The sequence below is a fragment of the Manis javanica genome, chromosome 7 (assembly GCF_040802235.1).
Source record: "Manis javanica isolate MJ-LG chromosome 7, MJ_LKY, whole genome shotgun sequence".
Lineage (NCBI taxonomy): Eukaryota > Metazoa > Chordata > Mammalia > Pholidota > Manidae > Manis > Manis javanica.
Window position 1 is genome coordinate 7418501 of NC_133162.1, and position 20576 is coordinate 7439076.

The following is a 20576-nucleotide window of genomic DNA, read 5'->3' on the forward strand; positions in this document are numbered from 1 at the left end:
TCTTTCATGTCTTCTGTTCTGCTCTCCCCTTCTGGACAATTCCCACCTGGTTAACCTGACTTATCCCTTCAGACTCCATGTGAGTGCCCTGACCCCGCATGGCTATGTTTATCCTCCCTTCTCTGAGGCCCCCGTTCCTGTGCTCAGGTCTCCCTCCTGGACCGCGAGCAGCCTGAGGGCCCTGGGGCTTGGCAGACTCACCCTCAGACCTCAGCATGGCACCAGGCACCCAGGCCACCAGCAAACATGGGAAAAGGAGGCATGAAGTCCATCAAAGCTGGGGGTGCCACAGTGTCGGTCACGTGTCCCCTGGACTGTGAGCTCCTAACAGCAGATCCTGGCCTCTTCGTGTCCCAGAGTCCCCAGATCTCCTGCCAGGAGACAGAGGCTAAGAGAGGCTGGTGGAAATGGGCTCAAACAGATGATTTGGGGGTCTGAGAAGTTGTTGGAGGGGAGGAAGTAAACATGCCCCTAGGATGTGCGTTAACTCCCAGAAACCACATCACCTGGGTCTTTGGGGCTGAATTCCTGAAGCACACCAGAGAGTGTTCTATAAAAATCCCCTTTCAAACACAGCAGCTGTTTTTGTTTTGCTTCCTACAGGCAGTGGAGCAGGGCTTCCTGATTTGAGAAGACAAGTGTCTGAGGGACACCGGGAAGCTGAGGGGTTGGGTACTGGTGGGTCTGGCCAGGAGCCCAGGGTGCCTCACGGAAGCCCTGGCAGTGTGTGCATGCACTGGGCGCCTGCCTCTCCTCACGGCCCTGCCAGTGGGCACTAACCAGTGACCCATGGAGCCTTTGTATTTTCATCCTTTCTCTTCCCCTCCTCTCCCCTCCCTCTCCCCTCCCCTCCCACTGTCTCTCAGTATATAACCATGTGGTTAAAAGAGCTCCACGGTCTTCTCTTCCCAAGGATGCCCCCACTGCTCAGGGTTGACAAACGGGTGTGAGTCCCCGTTCTGTTACTTCCCAGCTATGACATTTTGGTCAAGTAACTTAACTTCTCTGGCCTTATTTCCTTCATCCCTAAAACGGGAATAACAAGAGTCCTTACTGAATATAGTGCTTGTTGGGGTGACAGTTGCAAAGGCCTGAAAATCACCTATTTACCTCAGAGCCACCCCATGAGACTCATCAGTGGCGACGGAGAAGAGTTAGGAGGCGACCTCAGCTGTTTGCACAGCTCTGCTCTCAGCGGCTCTAGGGCCACGTGGCACGGCAGGGACCCAGGGCACTGGCAGGGAGCCCCTCCCGCGGGGCAGGCTGACCTGGCACGGCCTGGCCCTCAGGCTCGCTCGGCTGGCCCCTCTCAGCGCGGGTGCCTCATCCCGACAGCACCTGGTGTCCTTGGTGGTGGAGGTGGGGCTGCAGTTTTCCCCTTACTTTTCTGTGTTTTCCAGAAGTTCTGCCTTTTGCTGCACTGGATTTGTGGTCAGAAAGACAAAACAAACAAACAAACATAAATGCCATTTAGAAGTACAGCATTTGATGAGACTTTTGCTTTCTGATTCTGTTTGGATGCACAGAGGCCCTGGAGGCTGGCAGAGCTTCTGTGGGGGCCTCTGGCCCCACACGGTGGGTGGAGCGCAGACCCAGCCTGTAACCCCGCAGGGACCTGAGCCTGCACGCCTGGCTGGGCAGCCTACGGAACCAGCAGACGTGCAGCCTCAGCAGGGGCGTGGGGGAAGTCTGTGTTTGCTGTGTCTGCCCTGCCTCCCTCCGCCCACGGTGTTTTTCTAGAACCATTACCCCTGTCCCTCCACCCCAGCCATTCTGCCTTCAGGGACTCTGCTTTTTCCTTTTCCATATTTCTGTTGGGGCTGCTGACAAAACCTGACCCCTTGGTCGGGCGTTGGGACATTTTGACCCTAAAGGCATTTTGAATGCTAGTGTTTTAATCAGAATTAGTCAACAGTGAAGAGTTTCATCTAGAAAGTACCAGAATTCCACAGGGAACCCCGTTAAACCAATTTCATCCCTGTATCAATTTTCTATGCAGCACAGTTAAACCATTTCCGATGTTTCCGTTTTGCTGAAATTATTTTCCTAGAGATCAATTCTTTTGCATTTAGGATGGACATTTGTTTCATAAATCAGGTTTTTAGTCATCTCAAACTTTGCTAATTGCAGCTTCTGCTATCACAAGCAGCCATGGTTTCCGTCAAGGACGGCTTTCCTGGGTGATGTCAGAGTGGGTTTTTTTCTGAGTGGATCCATGAGGAACAAGTGGGCAATTTTATGAGATGGGGAGGTGGTGAGGCCGGAAGCATGGGGACAGGGTGAGAGAGAGAGACAGAGACAGAGGGGCCCCTGGGGAGAAGTGGTTGCAGCTGGCCTAGGGGATGGAGTGGGAGGGGCAAAGGTCAGTGTCTACTTAGTTCGAGGGTCATTGCATGGCACAGTGCTGACCAAACACCATCAGCCTCCCTCTGTGCCAGTCAGAAGGCTTCTCCTGGAGCATTCTAGGTGGCACTGATGGGACAGGTGTGCCACCACCAGGCACTGGGGCTGGAAGGTGAGATGGAGGGGCTGTCAGCCACTACGTTCTGCTGCAGGAATAGAGCCTAAGTAGGACAGTCAAGGAGCAGAGAACAGTGGACCAAGGGACAGAAGGAGCCCCAAGAGCCTCAGTCATTTCGGACCGTGGATCTAGCCATGCGTGAGATCAGCTCCCCAAGCAGCCCTGTTCTATCAGCCAAATAGATTTTCCCATTTTATTTTTGGCCTAAGGTAGTTGATTTTGGGTTCTGTCTTGTGTGACCAGTACATTTTTCCAAACACCCTCCAGCTCTATGCTCATAAGACTATGGTGTCTGCCCCCTTTACATGTTGTTTTTTTAATTTATTTAATTTATTTTTAATTATTAATTATTTATTTTTATTTTGGTATCATTAACCTACAATTACATGAAGAACATTATGTTTACTAGGCACCCCCCTTCACCAAGTCCCTGCCACACACCCCTTCACAATCACTGTCCATCAGTGTAACAAGATGCTGTAAAATCACTACTTGTCTTCTCTGTGTTGCGCAGCCCTCCCCGTACCCCCCACGCACTATACATGCTAATCGCAATGCCCTCTTTCTTCTTCCCCACCCTTATCCCTCCCTTCCCTCCCGTCCTCCCCAGTCCCTTTCCCTTTGGTAACTGTTAGTCCATTCTTGGGTTCTGTGATTCTGCTGCTGTTTTGTTCCTTCAGTTTTCCTTTGTTCTTATACTCCACATATGAGTGAAATCATTTGGTACTTGTCTTTCTCCGCTTGGCTTATTTCACTGAGCATAATACCCTCCAGCTCCATCCATGTTGTTGCGAATGGTAGGATCTGTTTTTTTCTTATGGCTGCGTAATATTCCATTGTGTATATGTACCACATCTTCTTTATCCATTCATCTACTGATGGACACTTAGGTTGCTTCCATTTCTTGGCTATTGCAAATAGTACAGCGATAAACATAGGGGTGCATCTGTCTTTTTCAAACTGGAGTACTGCATTCTTAGGGTAAATTCCTAGAAGTGGAATTCCTGGGTCAAATGGTATTTCTATTTTGGGCATTCTGAGGAGCCTCCATACTGCTTTCCATGTTGTTTTGATGTTCCCGAATATCTTGCAGGAAACCTCTCTTCTTCTTACTGTGCCCTCTGCTCAGGGTTGACATTCCAGCACTCCAGGTACTATTCCTTCTTCAGATGTCTACTGAGTGCCCAGCATGTTCCACACAGTGTGCGCATGGGGAATGGGGCATGGAGCATTCAGGACAAACTTTTTACTCAATCTTGCAGAGCCTCAATTTCCTTCTCTGTAAAATGGGTACAATCACAGTTATAGCATAGAGCTCTGTGAATAGCAGAGCTCACGTTTGCACAATGCAGAGTATCTAGATGTAGTAAACACTGGTAGTTACTTAGGCCTTGAACATTGACAGAAAGGACACCCCTGGGCCTGCAGAAGGAGCTTCAGGATGGCTTCAAGGACCTCACTGCTCTTAGAGGGGAGGGAGGTAGGGATGTGAGACCCGCCCCTATGAGGAGATGCCTCTGAGCCAAGAAGCCAAGAGGGGCTGGAGTTCTGAGAGGGACAGGCTAAGCACCCAGCCCATGCCCAAACAGTGAGGGCATAGCAGGTGGGTGAACTGGCCGATGGCACTCCTGGCTCCCTAGAGACTGGGTTCAGTGCATAGACATCAGTCCACATGCTGTGCCTATGGGTCTGGTTGCAAGGCAGAACCCAAATAGTGGCACTGAGACACTTGCACGTCGAGTCAACGGCATGTGATTATGAAACTAGTAAATGGTGGTGCAGGGACTTCAACCCATCTCTCTCTCCTCGGCCCTCTTTCCCCTCCTTACCACTTGCTGACTGTATTCTAGCCACATTCGCTGAATAACTGCTCCCTGAAGACCACAAGTATCCTTCCTCTGGGCTTTTTCAGTCATTTATCCCATTGTACAGAATGCTATTCCCTCAGATACCTGGTTCTGTCACCTCCTTCTAGACTGTTCAAATCTCACCTCCCTGGTGAGGCTTACCCTGTCCACTGTGTATATTGAAAGCCCTGCTTTTCTCTGCCTATAATCTCAGTCCTCCTTATACTGCCTTTTATTCTTCATAGTGTTTGTTACCGGCTAAGCTACCGGAAAACTTACAGATGTTCATTGTCTCTTTCCTCCCCTCCAACTGGAATGTGGTCTCCACAAGTTAGGAATTCTGCATGTATTAAGTCTGGTGGAGAGCCTGCAGACTCTAGGGTCAGTGAGAAGTGGGCACAGTTGTAACTCAACGTGGTTTGACATTTTAGTAGTTTAGGTTAGAGTCAGGCCAGCCAGTCATTAAAGAGGGCCTTTTCTGATACTTCTAAGCTACGTGATAAATTCTGAGTAAGCTTAAATTTTCAATAATCATACAGCAGGCAGAAGCGCTTCCTTCTGTCATTCCTCCAGCTTCGAGGCCCTGGACGCCAAATCTGTTCTCTCATGGGGAAGTGGGAATGTGAGGATGATTGGCCAAAGTCTAAGTTACACAAGACAAACACATACAGAATTAAACATGTTTAAAAACCGAAATGATAGGAGTGGTTTCCTGCGTCACAGCAGGGATTCCCTTGCCTCCAGTGAGCTCAGGGCAGTGGGAGAGGAGAGGGAAGGGGCCACGTAAGCCGACCCAGTCTCCTTCCTCTGGGCTTGCCTCCCCTGGGTTGTCATCCATTAAATGCTCAGCACGCAGACCTCGCGGTGAGCACGCACAGTCATAAAACGCGGCTACTTCCACATCCCAGTCACTGGGGCGTGGAACATGTTGCATAGTTAAGTGTGGCTCAGAACATTATCACTCATGTATGTGTGTTCTTCCTCTGTCACCGAGTCAAAGAGTAAACAGAGCAGAGGCATATTAGCAAGAACAGGGTTTAGTGTGAATATATAATATACACACATATACCGAGAAAGATTGTGTTAAATGGATAGGAGGATGTGAAGCCCCTATAAATGGACATAGGCCTTGTCTGGAGCTGGGAGAGACCTGTAGGTGCCGTTGGTGAGGGTGGTGGCATGTACATCAGGTCGGAGTCTGAGTTAGGGGTAGGGCCGAGGCCATTGTCTGTGCCTCCCACGGCATCGTGTGGGGCCAGGGGAGACTGGATAATGACTGCCCATGCGGTGGGAGTCTGAGGTGGGTGGGAGGCTGGCGGTTGTGCTGCCCACAGTATCATGTGGGGTTGGAGGGGACCGGGAGATGACGGCCACCGAGGGTGGTGTTGTGTCCATTGGTTCGGAGTCGGAGTCAGCCTTCAGGCCAGCGGTTGTACTGCCCACGGCTTTGTCTGGGGCCTGGGGGTGGGGGACCAGGAGATGGCGGCCAGAGAGGGGGGCATTGTGTCCATTGGATCGGAGTCGGAGTCAGCCTTCAGGTTGGCGGTTGTGCTGCCCACAGCCTTGTCTGTGGCCAGGGGAGAATTGTAGGTGCTGTCCGCGAGGGCGGTGGCATGTCCATTCGGTTGTAGTCCGAGTTGGGGGTGGGGCCGAGGCCATTGTGCCTCCCATGGCATCGTGTGGTTCGTCTTCGGAGTCAGAGTCAGCCTTCAGGCCAGCGGTTGTGCTGCCCATGGCCTCGTGTGGGACTGGTGGGATGAGGGGCCTGTTAGACAGGCCATCCACGTTGGCGTTGGGAGCAGGGATCTGTAAGTTGTGACTGGTCGAGGTCAGGGAGCCTGCAGCCTCCGGGGCATGTGGAGAGAAGGAAGGGGCTGGTTGAGGGCCCCTGCCGTTGGCCATGACCTTCTGGGTGGTGTTTCTCCGACAGTCAGAGTCAGTGCTGTCCTCCCCGGTGCCCAGGTCTTCAGCAGTGGCTAGGCGGGCACATTTTGGAGGCAGGGGCAGCTCGCTGTGATCCTACAGTGCTCGTAGTGGCCATGGCGATGGCAGCGCCAGAGGCATGGGTGTTTTCCTTTTGCGGGGCCTCCCGTGGGTGGGAGCCAGTGAGGGGCTCCTTGGGGTGTCAGAAGTCTCCGTGCCCTGCATCCTCTTCCCAGGCCCTGGTGGGTCTGCAGTGCTCCGCCGATGACCTTCACCCAGCCCGTACTCTGCTGACCTCGACCTCCCTGGCAGCTGGGGGCAGCACGGGGTTGGGTCAGAGGGCACTGCTGCCTCTGGATGGCGGTTTTGCAGAGGCAGGACACCTCGAGGCGGGCTGGTAGTGGTGCCCGTGTGTTTTGCAGAGGAGGAGCTCATCTGGGTGGTCTCTCTCCAGCTGTCTGCTGCCAGCCTAGGTGGTCCAGAGGCCCAGGACCGCTCCCCGGGGAAGTGGGAACTCTGCTGGGAAAGGTGGGAAAAGCCAGCTGCACAGGATCCCGGTGGAACAGCCTGTTACCAGGGCAGTGGGCAGGTGCAGGGTGCTCCCTGGCAGGAGGGGAGGGGGCAGCGTCCCGGGGATGGGAAAGACCGGCGGGCAAAGAAGGTGGGGCACGGACCTTAGGAAGGAGGAGACTGTCCACATGGAAAAATGGGTTGTGGTGTGCGCCAAACGATCCGAGGAAAGGGTCTGAAGCTAGGGAGAGGGTCTCCTTTGCCACTAACTCCTTCTCAGGCCAAGCACGCACTGAGCTGCCCAGCTAGGGCAAGCATGATATATATATGTTATCCAGGGGCCGCATCACCAAGCCCCCACTGCCTTGAGCAGACCGGCCCCGCCCAGAGGAGACCCTGGGCCAAGGCCACAGGGCGTGGCCCCAACGCCAACCCCAGTAGAGTCCCTAGCCCCCAGGGCCATGCAGGTGGAGAGTGGTGGCAGACATACAGCTGGGGCAGGGACAAGCTGCTGTCCAAGGCTGTCACTCCATACTGTTCCAATCTGCCTCTCCTGGATCAGCCCCGACTTGATGCAGGATCAGCTCAGGCAGCAGGGTTGGAATGTTGTGTCAGAAATGTCCCTATGAACCAAAAAGGACAGGTATGACATTATAGAGAATAGGCTGTGGGGATAGTAAGGGTTGTGTAACCCACATGTATTTCCTAGGTCACCAAAAAATACCAGGGAGTTGGGGGGTTTGCTCCTCTGCAGTGAAGCAGCACAGAGGCCAGTGAAGGGCAGAGGAATAATGTGTGGGTGTCCTGGGAATGTCCATCCTCCTTCCTTGAGTCCTGAGCTAAGCCCCTGGGACCCGGGAGCCCTCTCACAGAAGACTGGGAGCCCTGGGCCCTGATCCTCAGCTCTGTCCATGGAGACCATGAAGGACAGGACACCCAAGTCACGTGACCTGTCTGAGTTGCAGTAGTATTATTTATCAGCTGGTGACTTTGGGCAACTCACTTAACCCCAGTTTCCATCTTTTCAATCCAGGGTGGCAATTTCTCCCTTCTCCCTCTTGTCAGCATCAAGAGCACCCTGATTTTCTCTCCCCGTAAGGTTGTGCCAGTGTCTGTGCCTCAAAGATCCTCAACAAAATGAGCAGAAATAATGACCAACATCTGAGGAAAGTGCCCGGTCCCTGCACCTCTCATGTGCATTTCCTGTACTTACTTGATACACATGGTGTGGGGCTCATTGTCCTTTTTTCCCAGATGGGGCAACAGAGGCAGAGAGCACGACAGCGGGCACCAGTGTGTGGGCCTGGGCAGCCTGGGCCCTGGCGCTGCACGTCCCCGCCTCGGACTGAAGTCACACCCATCAGTGGGAAGTGGGTGGTGATGCCCGTGGGCTCTGGCCGCCTCCCCCTGGACAAGTGACACTGACCCCACCTGTCCTTCTGAAACCCAGGAGCCTCTGTGGGCACAGAACCTCAGTGTCTTTCTCCACCTGCTTTTCCTCTTTGGCTTTCTTCAAACTTCTCTATGTTGGCTTTTCGACGGATTCATTTTTTGTTTCACAGAGAGAAGCTTCCAGTTGAGGAAAGTGACAGAGGGAGTGACTTGTTCAGGTCACTGCCACCTGCTGAGGAGGAGCTGGTCTCCATGGTGGTATCCTCCTGGCTGTACACCGCATGGCTTTATTTGTCCTATGCATTTATTTTTAAGCTATAATATATTAAGAACATAATGGGGGAGGGAGAGGGAGACAGAGGGAGAAAGAAAAGGAGTTGCTTGCTTCTCTGTGTCAGACTGAGATTCCCAGCTTGTGGAGATCAGCCTTGCGGGCAGGCTGACTCTTAAGCTGGATACCAGATTAAGGGCAAGCAGGAAGCCAGTCCCCTGGCCACAGGAAAAGAGCTTAGCCAGGGCCCAAGGAAGCACCTTCAAGCCCCCTGCTCCCTTCCCTGTGACAGGGTGACAGACGTGGTACCTGGCAGAACTCCGTCATCCTGTGGATGGAGGTGTTTCTGATCAGGACGGTCAAAAGGGCTTCGTTACTGAGGCATGGGGCCGCCCCTCCTGCACCCACACCTGCAGGGCCCAGGCCTGGAAACCCAGCTCAGCCATTCCCTGGCCGTGAGATCCTGGGCAGTTCACTTGCCCACTCGATTTCCTTATGTGAAAATAATGATTTTAACAGTAGCCAGTAGCCACCTCTGGGGGCTGTCACCAGGTTAAATGAGATAAGTGGGTACAATGTGTGAGCATTCAATAAATGTTAGCTAATTATCAGGATAAATAGTATCATGATCTGAATTGTAGCTGTCCATTACACACCTGGATTATTTTGAGCCTTGTTACTGAAGTAATGCATTCAAGAAGTGTGACAATGAAAAATGCTTGCAGAAATTTGTGCAAGTGACTCCTTGCTGAGGCAGTAGGCTGTGGTGGGGATGACTGAGGGACAAGAATCATTGAATCGCAGTGAGTCCAAGCTCCACTGCTTATTCTTATTGGGACTTCAGTGGGTTGCCTCATCTCTCTGAGCCTCAGTTTCCTCACTTGGAGAATGGGGATCTGTTGGCTAGAAATGCTTTTCACTGGGGTAACAGAAAACTCATATAACACTAGCATAGATGAAGAAGGATTTAAAAAAGAATCCCGCGCACCAGGAGCCTGGAGTAGACGGCCCAGGGATACTGCAGTGACTCCCAGCAGTGGCCCACGCTCTTTTTGTTCTTTTCCCGTTCTTAGTGTATTGGCTCCATCCTTGGGAGTGTTGCCTCATGGTCTCAAAATGACTGCTTAACCTCCAGCCTCTGGTTTGTGTTCTAGGTAGAAAGAAGAATACGGGGTTCTGTGTTCTGAAGGGGGGGTCTGCCCTGTGGCCTTTGGTCTACACCATGTTGGCTAGAATCGTGGTGAATGATCACCCCTACCTTTCAAAGCATCTGGGAATGGACTATTTTAGTTCTCTAGACTTGCCAGCAGAGGATGGCCCGGAGGAAGGCAGCTGTGGATGTCTTTTAGGGAGCAAATCCGCAGGGTCTGCCGGGGGTCTTAATGTGTGTCAGATGCTCACCCAAGTGCCTGACGCAGATTAAGCCCCCAAGGGGGGGAACCCTTTATCCTTATTAGCTATGTGTGCTAAGGGATGAATTTGAAAAAGGGAAGGATTAATATCTTGTAGTGTAAACTGGGACTTAATAAATAAGTTTCCTTCCAGCTGTCTTGACTTCTATGGGCCTGACTGCGGTTGCCCTTGTCTTCCCCATCTCAGTCAAAGCTTCCACTGAAGCCACCAGGGTGGGGGCCATTCGGAGCCCCTCATCTCCTTCGTGGGCTTCCTTCAGGTGGGCGGTTTTGTGCTGCCTGGAGAAACTTGGCTATGCCCACCAGGTACCGAAGAACCGGAGAGTGTGTTTGGTCAGAGTAAGGCTGCATTGCCCTCAGTCCTAAAGTCAAAGCTCTGGGTCAGTCTTTATGTTCGTGCGTGGCCTGCTTTGATGGATGGTTTCACTGCTGAGGCCCTGAGAGCTTCAGCTCAGCCTCCTGACTTCAACGGAGAGATACAGTCCTTTTCTGCCTGCCTGGTTTTGTTTTTAAGTGTATTTTTCAAAACATTTCATTCAGACAGAATGTGGAATTCATGATAACACCCTGGGTATTTACTGCAATAAGCATTTCCTTTGGGCTCCTGATTGTTTACCAGCCAGGGTAGATTATGCACACAGGAGGTCGAGGAAGGAAATTCATTAATTTCACAGTCAAAACAGGCTTTATGGCATAGCCCCAGCTCACCTCCAACTGGTCTCAGCAGCAAGTGAACATGAACCTCAAACTGGGGGTCATCCTCCCGAATATCGAATATCAGAGGCAGATCTCAAGATGTTTGGGAGCCAGGGGTGAGGGCCGAACTGTTACCAGGAACAACCTCCAAGGCTCATCAAACTGCTAGTCCCCAGGTGTGGGTGCCCTCGGGACAGAGCTGGGGCTGGGCTGGGGTGGGCTGGGGAGCAGCCGCTTATCTGTGTGTCTCCCATGAACTGAAGTTCATTACGGCAGCTTGTGATTTACTCTTGGACTGAAGGGGGTTGAGTTGAATAACAATCCCTTGGAAAGTGGGAATTAAATAGATCTTTCTGCTCAGCTTCCCCGGCTTTATGGGTCTTGCTAACAAATCACATGAACAGGCGCCAGGCCATTAACACAGGTGAAAGAGATGGAATGACTGGGTTTTGACGGCTGACTTGCCTGATGCTTTGACCGAGGGTTATTGTCAATCTTGAAACTTTCAGAAAATTGTATGGCTTTTGTTGGGGGAGGAGACTGGCTATGTTTGTGGGTTACAAAGCCTTATAAATTGAAAGCATAGTTCCTGGTCGTATTTTCGAAGTTCTCTGTGGCATTGTATAGCAATCCTTAAATACCACCTGATATTTATTTGCGTGTCCTCCATGTGTCAGGCATTGTGCTGACGTCTTTCCATGGATGAGTCTCATGTATTAATCCTTGCTACAACTCCACAAGAACAACCGATTTTCATCCTCACACCGAAGATGAGGAAGTTCAGGCATCAAGCAGGTAAGTCACTTACCTAGGGCCACATCATAAGTGTTGGACCAGGGACCACAACTCCTGTCATTCTGAGTTCACTCTGGAATAAATGGCCAGGCAGGTGAGACGAACTGGTGCTGGCCAGAGAGGCAGGACTGCTGGGTTCTGTTATCTCCCTCTCCAGATGTCAGTTTCTCCTCCTGTAAAATGAGGGCTTGTCTTAGGGTCTCCAGAGAAACAGAACCGGTAGTGTGTATGTGCACCTAATGAATGGTAAACTGAGACCAGTTAGGACCAGTGACTTGGCCAGGACTCTATAGCAGGTTTGAAAATAGCTGGGCTTGGATTCTGGCCATCTGACATGGGTGTCTGCTCCCTCCTCCTTCAAGTGTTTTCTACTAAAAAAAAAGTCAAGAGGAAAGACAATGAAGAAAATGATCCAAGCTCTGTAAAGAGAGAAGGGGGCTGAGCCTGTGAGTTTTATGGTCTTCTGGGCTGGGGTTCTCAACTTGGGGCCCTCCGTAGGTGTCCTGAGACGTAGCGGCTGCTGATGCCAGCTGTCTGAGGAGGCATGGTAAGTGCCTGTGCTTGGTGTGTTCGAGCATGCAACCTGATGCACTGGGAAGGACATGGGCCAAGCTTTAAAAACTGTACGCCTTATGATGTAGCGATTCCATTTCTAGGAATCTCATTGAAAGTCTTGTGCACATGCACGAAGAATCACGGGTGAAAGAACTCATCACAGTTGTGTTGGAAACAAGCGTCCATCTCCCTCAAGGTCCTGAAGTTACTGAAGAGAATGGGGAGAGCTCTTCCTATGTGTCAACATGGAGAGAAGTCTAGGATGTACTATAAGTTGAAAAAGCCAGTCACAGGAGTGTATGTATAGGGAGGAGCCCCTGTTTATGATTTAATAAAATTATGTGTATGTATATAAATCAATACAAAAGCTCAGAAGGGATACAGAACGCTATAAACAGTGGTTCCTCTTGGGAGGAAGTAGATAATGAAGGTGGGAGGAAGAGGGAAGAGGAGCTTTTGGTTTTAATTTTATATGTTTTTTGATTTGATTCAAAGAACAAAGAATTAACTAATACAGAAGAGTGTATTAATATTAACATAATGTTACTTCTGTGATTAAAAACACACACACCCAGAAGCAAACAATCAAGGGCTTTGGTATTATTCCAATCTATGTTTGATCCTTGTATTCATTATCTATTGCTGCATCTCCAAACCCTGAGGCATAAAATCACACACATTTATTACCTCTTAAGTTTCTGTGGATTGGAAATCTGGGCACGGCTTTCCAGACAGCCTGGAAACCCAGGGCTGGTCTCATCTGAAGGCTCCCCTGTGGGCGGGTGTTCTTCCAAGGTCACTTCCAAGGTCATTGGCAGGATTCAGTTCCTCAAGGTAGTCGGCCAGGGGCCACCCTCAGTGCCTCGCCATGTGGTGCTCTCCACAGGGCAGCTCACAGCATGGCAGTTGGCTTCCTTCAGAGTGAGAAAGGGGAAGCCACAGTCTTTTGGTACCTGAATCTCTGAAATGACCTCCCCTTGAGTTTGTCGTATTCTATTCATGGCAAAGTGTCCCTAGGTCCCACTCACACTCACGGGCAGGAGTCACAACAGGAGGTGGGGGTTTCTGAGAGGTAATGTTGAGGTTGCCTACCACAATTCCAAAGTCTTCTATCTGCTATTCACCAGCTGTGTGACATTGGGCAGTTCACTTAAAATCACTAGCCTCCAGTTCTTTCATCTGTAAAATGGGTTTATAGCAGCTATCTCACAGGGGTGCTGAGAGGATGACTTACAATACTGTGTATAAAACAGCCCAGCACTGTGATGGCATATATCAAGCCTAAATCTCCCTCTCTCCCCCTTGCCATAGAAAAGCCATGGCTTAAACATTTTTCATGATTGTCTCTACAAGTTAGAAACCTATCCATGCAGACTCTGCTCCTCCAGAAACTTACTTTCAGGGAACTCTCTAGATAAAATTATGTTTATGCCAAGGAGCCCGGAATAAAGAGTTCTCTATTTAAAGGCTGCCAACCCAGTGAGGAGGCAGGATCGAGTGCAATGTTAATAACTGCAGTGTGGGCATGAAGGTGCCATAGATTATGGAACGCTTGGAGAAAATGGGGCCTTTTACTGTGGGTCTCAGTCATTAGCAAAATTTCGCATTCAAAATTAGTCAAAAAAGGTAATTAGTGTCAAGGAGTGATTGCAGCCGCATCGTTAACGTGACGGATGTTGGTGTGGGCTCACGCTAATGACTTATGGAAGTTTCACTAGGGAAGCAATCGGAGCAATTTAGTGGTGAGCAGACAGTCCGAGAATCAATCACTGTGATAGTCAATAATTTATCATTTCTATTTAAAGTCTGGAATCTGCATCAGCTTAAACAGAAGTAAACCCTGGTAGAGGAAATTTGGCATCCAGCAAAATCCTGAGTCCTGCCTCTGTTTAAGAAGTATCCATTTTCTTCCCAGTGCAGACCAAACAGGGAAGTTTGAAAGATCTGATTCCAATTGCATCCTGGGGTGGACATGCTCACATATTCGGGCTACAGGGAAATCAGGCTTTAGATGTCAAACTAGATTTATCTTCATGACTTCATCTCCAGTGATTAAAAATATAGCCCCTACTATTCAGTGATCCCTGAATTATATCATCATAACTATGAGGTGGGGTGGGATTAACTCAGAGACCAAGTACTTCTGAAGGACACGTCATTAATAAGTGACAGAGCCCAAATTCTGACCTTGGCCGTGTCCTGTCCTTTCAGCATGAATAATATTGATACTGACAATAATAGTAACAACAACAGCTAATAGGTCTGGATGCTTGCTGTGTACCTGGTGCTTGCTGAGTGTTTGCACATTTTATTTCAATGTGATCTTTATAGGTGGAGGCTTAGAGAGGTTGAGTATGCTGCTCAAGGTCACACAGCAAGCACTTGCAAGTCTGATCTTCACACCCAGATCCTGGTCTCCTAGGTACCGTATTATAATGAGCTGCTGGATGCAGGAAATTGATGCTAAATTCTTATTACTGCAGCCATCTCTTCTATAAAATATGAGTAATAATGTGTTCCATGTGCAATTTCAGAAATAGGTTGCTCAGTAAGCTGTTGTGTGTGGGGCCTAAAGCCCAAAGGTAGCTGTGATCTGGTAATTCCAATACATGGTCCCATGACAGGCACCTGTGTGCTGTCAGTTTGGACTGAACCATGCATCTCCAGCCCCTCAAATCACTGAGGTACCAAGTCCTGCTTAGTTGTTCTCCACAGTCTTATGTTCTATGTCCATTTTACACTCGTATTGCACTTGGACTATATGGTGCTGCCAAATTAACTATCTACTGCTTTATGTCTGTGAGTCTGCTCTTCAAACATTTCTCGTGGAAGACCATTTCTTCAGGATTAAATGTAACTTTCTCAGAGCAACATTTAAGGCCCCCTGCATAATCTGGCTCCAGAATATTCTCATCCACACATGTCCACTGCCTGCTCAGGTCCCTGCTCTTCCTCCATTACCTTCACCTCCTTCCTCTCCATTTTCTTTATGGTGGTTATTGTCCTCCTCGTGACAATGACAACAGGCCCCCAGCAACCCATGACCACCACCAGTGTCCTCAAGCAGTGTTCTCAGGAAAGTTTCCCTATTTTTGGCCGGTCCCTGTCCTCAAGCAGGGGTCCATGTTCTTCTTCCCTCTCTCAGGACTGGCACTGCTCAAATACACACCGGCACTACCTGTGTGACTAGGAAGTCCCCAAGAGATGGCTGAGGTTGGAGGCAGAGTCTGGACTGGACAGAGAGTGAGCTTTCTGTCCATGCATCTACCTTCCCAGCTCGATGCAGTGACCACGTGGCCCAGATCTAAGGCATACCCTTCTTCTCTGTTTCTCGTATAATCTATCAGACTACAAATTTGCACTTTTGGTTCAAAAGTGATGGTCACCAAACTTCCATTTGATGATGGAAGAGCTTTCAGGGAAAGAGGACCCCCTGAAATTATAGACACAAATTTAAGAAGAGGGCACCTAAGTTTTGTAACTACTCATAGAAGGCCCGTGACCCAACATAGTGTCCCCTCGCAGACTTGAACTGCTAGGGGGGTGAGACCCATGTGATTCCCATAGTTGTTTTTCCCCAGAGCTCTGAGATGGGAGACCAGACAACCACACAGCAGATGGTAAGCATGCTTTGCCTGAAGTATAAAGGAGAATTGACAGGTCTACAATCACAGCAGACTTTAACATGTTTCTCTCAGCAACTGATAGATGAAGCAAGCAAAAGAGTATCAGGTTAGAGGAAGTTGAACCACACAATGAATCAGACTGAGCTAACAGCAAACACAGAATCCGTACCTACCATTTAGAGAATACTTATTTTTCCAAGGATGTGATTACTATTTACCAAAACTGATCAGATTAAGTCATAGAATGAATGGCAGCATGTGCCAAATCATCCAGTAATAGGCAAATTATATCTTCTGGCCATATGTAAACAATGAGAGACCGAAAGCTTTCATATGCTTGGAAATAAAGAATATTAGTAGATAACTCATACATCAAAGAAGAAATTATGATGGAAGTTATAAAACACTTAAAACTGAACAATAACAAAAACACCGAATGTAGCAACTAGGAGATGCTAGTTTATGCTGAGATAACAAACATCCCCCAAGTCTTAGTGGCTCACACACCGAAGGTTTGAGTCTCCCTTCTGTGACCTGTCTGTCTTCGGCCAGGAGGACATTCTGCTTTACATCCTCTTCGCTCAGAGACAGAGGATGATGGAGCCTCACGCATCTGGGTTGTCACCACACCATGGCTTGAGGAGGACCAGGGGAGGAAGAGCCCTGGAGAATCTTGAATCAACAATTAATGCTTCTACCTGAGAGTAACACCCATCACTCACACTCACATTTCTACCTAGCCAGGCCTGACTTGAAGGGAGTGAAGAAATGCAATTCCCCCTTGGGCAAGAGGGTGTCAACTACCAGTGAGCGGCGGTGATGGCCACAATCCAGCAACACGTGCAGTGGTTTGTATAGCAGCTCAAGCAATGGTTTGAGAGTTACATACGGTCTTAAATGCAAACATGAGAAGAGAAAGACTGACAATAAATGATTTGGAGTCCAATTTAAGAGAGGAGAAGAATAAAGCAGAGAAACCCCAAAGAAAGTAGAAGAAAATGATGAAATGATGGACAGAAATGAAACAGAAAAAAAAAATACTTGAGTCTACAAAACCCACAAATGACTCATTAAGAAAAAAAAACCTAACAAAATAGAGAAACATGTGGCAAGATGGAATAATTGAAAAGAGAAAGAAAACACCAATATACAATGGCAAGAATTGCCTGTCAAAATGTCAGAAAGGTCCAGCTCTGATGGCAGAGGCAGCCAAGAGTTTGTTTCCCGAGGGTCAATAAGGAACACAGAAGGTCTTTGTGACATGGGGGCTTGGGACCAGACTGGGGGATGGGGTGGGCTTCTCAGCTTGCAAGGGAAGTCTGGGGAGAGCCCTGCAGCCAGCTCTGCTGCCTGGGCTTTGGCTTTGTAAGAAGCTGTGGGCCTCAGGAAGTGAGAGGTTAATATTGATTGAGGTTCTAGAATGTTCTAGCCATACTAAGTATTTCATACACTGAAACTCATTTATTCCTCCTCATGACCCCTGGACTGGGTACCAGTATTACCCCTTTATTATAGACAAGAAAACTGAGGGTCCAGAGATTTTAAACAATTTGCCCAAGGTCACATAGCTAAGTGGTGGAGTCAGATTCAAATAGAGGTAATTGGACCCCAGGGCCCATGTGCTCATCTATTCCACTTCTGTGGCTTCCTGTCTAGAAGGTGAATCCAACTGTCCAGTGACCCAGAGATGATACAGGCTCAGCCTGAGACAGGAGCCCCAGTTTCCACCAGTGTCATTTGTCTTTTTATTTTACTTAGGGTGATTTTGTCATGCAAAAGGGTTTATTTTAATATGCTCAAATATGATAGTCTTTGCCCTTATTGCTTCTGGTTAAGAAAGCTTTTTCCATACTGACATTATATAGCTTTCACCCATATTCCCTCTAGTACTTACAGAGTTCCAGTTTTTATATTTAAATGTCTGATCCATTTTGGATTTTACCCCAGTGTGTGGGGTGAGCTCCAGGCTTGACTTTTTCCATATGGCTATCCAATTATCCTAACACCACTTATTAAAAGAAAAAAAAAATCTCTCCACACAGATTTTTGAAGCCGCCTGTCTCATATAATAACTTTCCAGATGCAGTTGGACCTATTTCTGGATATTCTTTGGGTCTCATTGGTCTATCTGTTTATTCACGTGCCAACACCAGACTCCTAATCACAGGCTTTGCAGTACATGTTAACGGTGGGAAGCCCCGTGCCCCATATGGCCCTTCTTTTTCTGAGTTCTCCTGGTTAGCTTCGCATTTTTGTTCTTAAGCATAAACTTTTTAGTTAGCTTGCCTAGCTCCAAAAAAAAGCCTGGTGGTATTTTTTAAATTGGAAGTGCACTCAATCTATAAATAACTTAGGCAGAACTGACAACTTTATGATAATGCATCTCTTTAGTGAAGAACATGGTATGTCTCTACATCCCAAATAAAATTTTGAGGGAGAAAATGTTTCAAGGGGATACATAAAGAATGATTATTATTTAAATGAACTTTTAAAAACACACAAAACAATAGTCTATACAGTTTATGGGTTCATACATTTGTAGTAACAGACTAAAATGAGGATGTGAATGGTTCACACCATTTCAGGGCAGGGGTTACTTCTGGGAAAGAAAGGAAATATGTGGCTCAAACTAGTTTTAAATGATTTCAGATAGAGAAGAGGAAGGGGGAGAGAGGGAAAAGGGGAGATTCCTGAAGCAATTAGGGCAAATTTGAACTTGGAGGGTAAGTAGTCTATTATACTATTTCTCTATACTCTTCTACATCTTTGAAATGTCTCATAGTTAAAAACAAAAGATAAAGGAAAAAGCTGTTTCCCCTGTTTAAGGGTACTCCCCTGAAAACAGCACATTTCAATTTCCTTTTATGTGGTTCTGGAGTCCTATCTGCTGGCTAGGCCTCTGTCGGGGGAAGCGTGTAGTTCTTTCTGTAGAAAGGAATTCTATTAAAGACTCGGTAGCTATCTCGGCAGCTGGAGTGGGAAGATTTCCTTTCTTTAAATGGGCATCCTTAGCAGTTCTGAAGCAGACATGAGATGGTGTGGAATTGGAGTTAAATGGAATCTTCCCGCAGTCATCCACATTCATGATAGGAAGGGTTTAGCAGTATTAAAAACCTGCTTCTCATAATGTTGTAAACAGCTCATTTTTTTACTCTATATCCATCCACAAGATTTAAAATCACCAGGAAAAAAAAAAACAAAAAAACTTCTAAATGGAAGAGAGGATCATTTCTCCTCCCGACTATACAATGGTCTTAAAAGAGCCTTATTTAGAACAGCTGACAGGAAATTGTATTTTCATAAACTGATTTATTGTGCAGCGCTCCCGTTTCAATGGGACTTAAGAAAACAGTTTCAAAATTGAGTTATTGAGTTGGTTCATTCAGAACAATTTTCCTCTATGAGGAAAAGTTGTCGTGGCTGAAAGTGGCCCAAATCAAGGCAGTCTTGTTTTTCAGAATTCATCACCTCTGCAGCGAACGCATGTCAGGAGGCCTGTTTGTTTTCTGAAGCGTGCGTAATGGGGAGCCCAGCCACTGGACAAAATTCCCTCATTTCTATTCTCAGCAGTGGGCTTGCATATATTACAATTGCCTCCTCGGGCCCACGCAAGATTTCCAGAGAAATGAGCATTGCATTAAGCAGCCCATCTTGCGTGAGGAGAAACACTGACAGGCAATTAGGCCTGGCAGCCGCCCTTCATCTCCGCAGATGCCAGAAGGAACAGGAAGGCCTCCGGGGGCCACTCCTGCCTCCAGGAATCCTCCTCCTGGTTTCATTCTTCCTGGAGGCAAGTCCCCCACCAGCATCCTTTAAAGAAGGACTTAAATTGCTGGCAAGATAGTTGCTTCTGAGGGAGACCAGCTCACCAATGGGGGGCACCCCTTCACGAAAAATGCTAAGTCAAGCTGGGGTTCCCAAGCAAGGGCCTGAGAGGACCTATAATGTCTCAAGGAAAAGAAACTATGGATGTAAATCTGTAAGAGTTGCTTTCCTTGAATTGGAAATGGAGACTAGGGGAGGACTGCCAACGTGAACATTTACCAGAAAGTATTTCCTGAGGAAAATATTTGACCTTGATGAAGTTTTTCATCGAAATCATGAACATCAAGAAATGGGTGGAAAAGGAAAGAAAGCTGGTTTCCCATTTTATTCTTGCTCTTTCCACTGGATTGCACCTTGAAATGCTTGGTTTTGCCCCAGGTGAGCGAGTCGAAGGAGGGCGAAGCCCCCCAGGAGCCTGGAGAGTGACGGGGAATGGTCCCTAAAAGGAAGACGGGAACTGTGATCCAAGAGTCCAGATCGTGGTCCCTCATCTTTCTCCTCAAACCCTCTCATCCTGCTGTTTCCTTCTGCTGTTCATTGACCCACGCTTCTCCCAGGCCCCCAGGCTGCAAATGTGGTATCTCCAGCTCTTGCCATTTCTTGGCCTCCAGGAGCCATCAGTGGCCTAATCATGTGATTCTACCTCAGAATGCCTCTTCCGTCCTAGACCCCCGGCCGTGGATGGCGCTGGCCATGCTGTGAAATGTCCTGACTCTCAGTCCGGTCTTCTTTGCCTCTTTGATCTTACAAAGTGCTTAGACTGAGCTTCCAGGAGTGCAGCCATGACTCCTGTTACCCCTCAGCTGCTCCCCCCAGTCTGCGGCATGAAGTCCAGGTGGCATGTGGGCCCCCCTTCCCAGCTCTGACTCCCCTCCAGCGGACTCCTGGAGGGCTGCCAAGCTGCAACCATCCTGGCCTCCCTTTTGTTCCTTGAGTCCTGTAAGATCTCTCCAAACGCAGGACATTTACATACACGGTTTCTTTCCCTGGAACCCTAATACCCCTTTTCTCATGGGTGGCTCTTCGTCCTTCAGATCTTGGCTTAAATATCAACCTCAGAGAAAACTTGTGTGAGCTTCTAGTCAGTAATTCTGTTGTTGGACCACATTAACACAACGTCCTTCTTAGCAATGATGATTCATACTTATTTACTTACTGGTTTGTTTACTTGTTTATGAGCTGTTTCCTCATTAAATTGTAAAC

General features: G+C 48.4%; 1 long non-coding RNA gene across 1 annotated transcript in view; it reads right to left on the bottom strand.

Annotated features, from left to right (window-relative positions):
- Positions 1–1148: 1148 nt before the first annotated feature.
- Positions 1149–20576, bottom strand: part of LOC108407099 (uncharacterized) — a 33223-nt gene continuing 13795 nt past the window's right edge. Inside the window, exons 2-5 of the long non-coding RNA XR_005059317.2 lie at positions 12610–12836; positions 11381–11540; positions 7292–7424; positions 1149–1415 (exon numbers count right to left, since the gene is read on the bottom strand). This is a non-coding gene — a long non-coding RNA (uncharacterized lncRNA). The remainder of the gene's footprint in view (positions 1416–7291; positions 7425–11380; positions 11541–12609; positions 12837–20576) is intronic.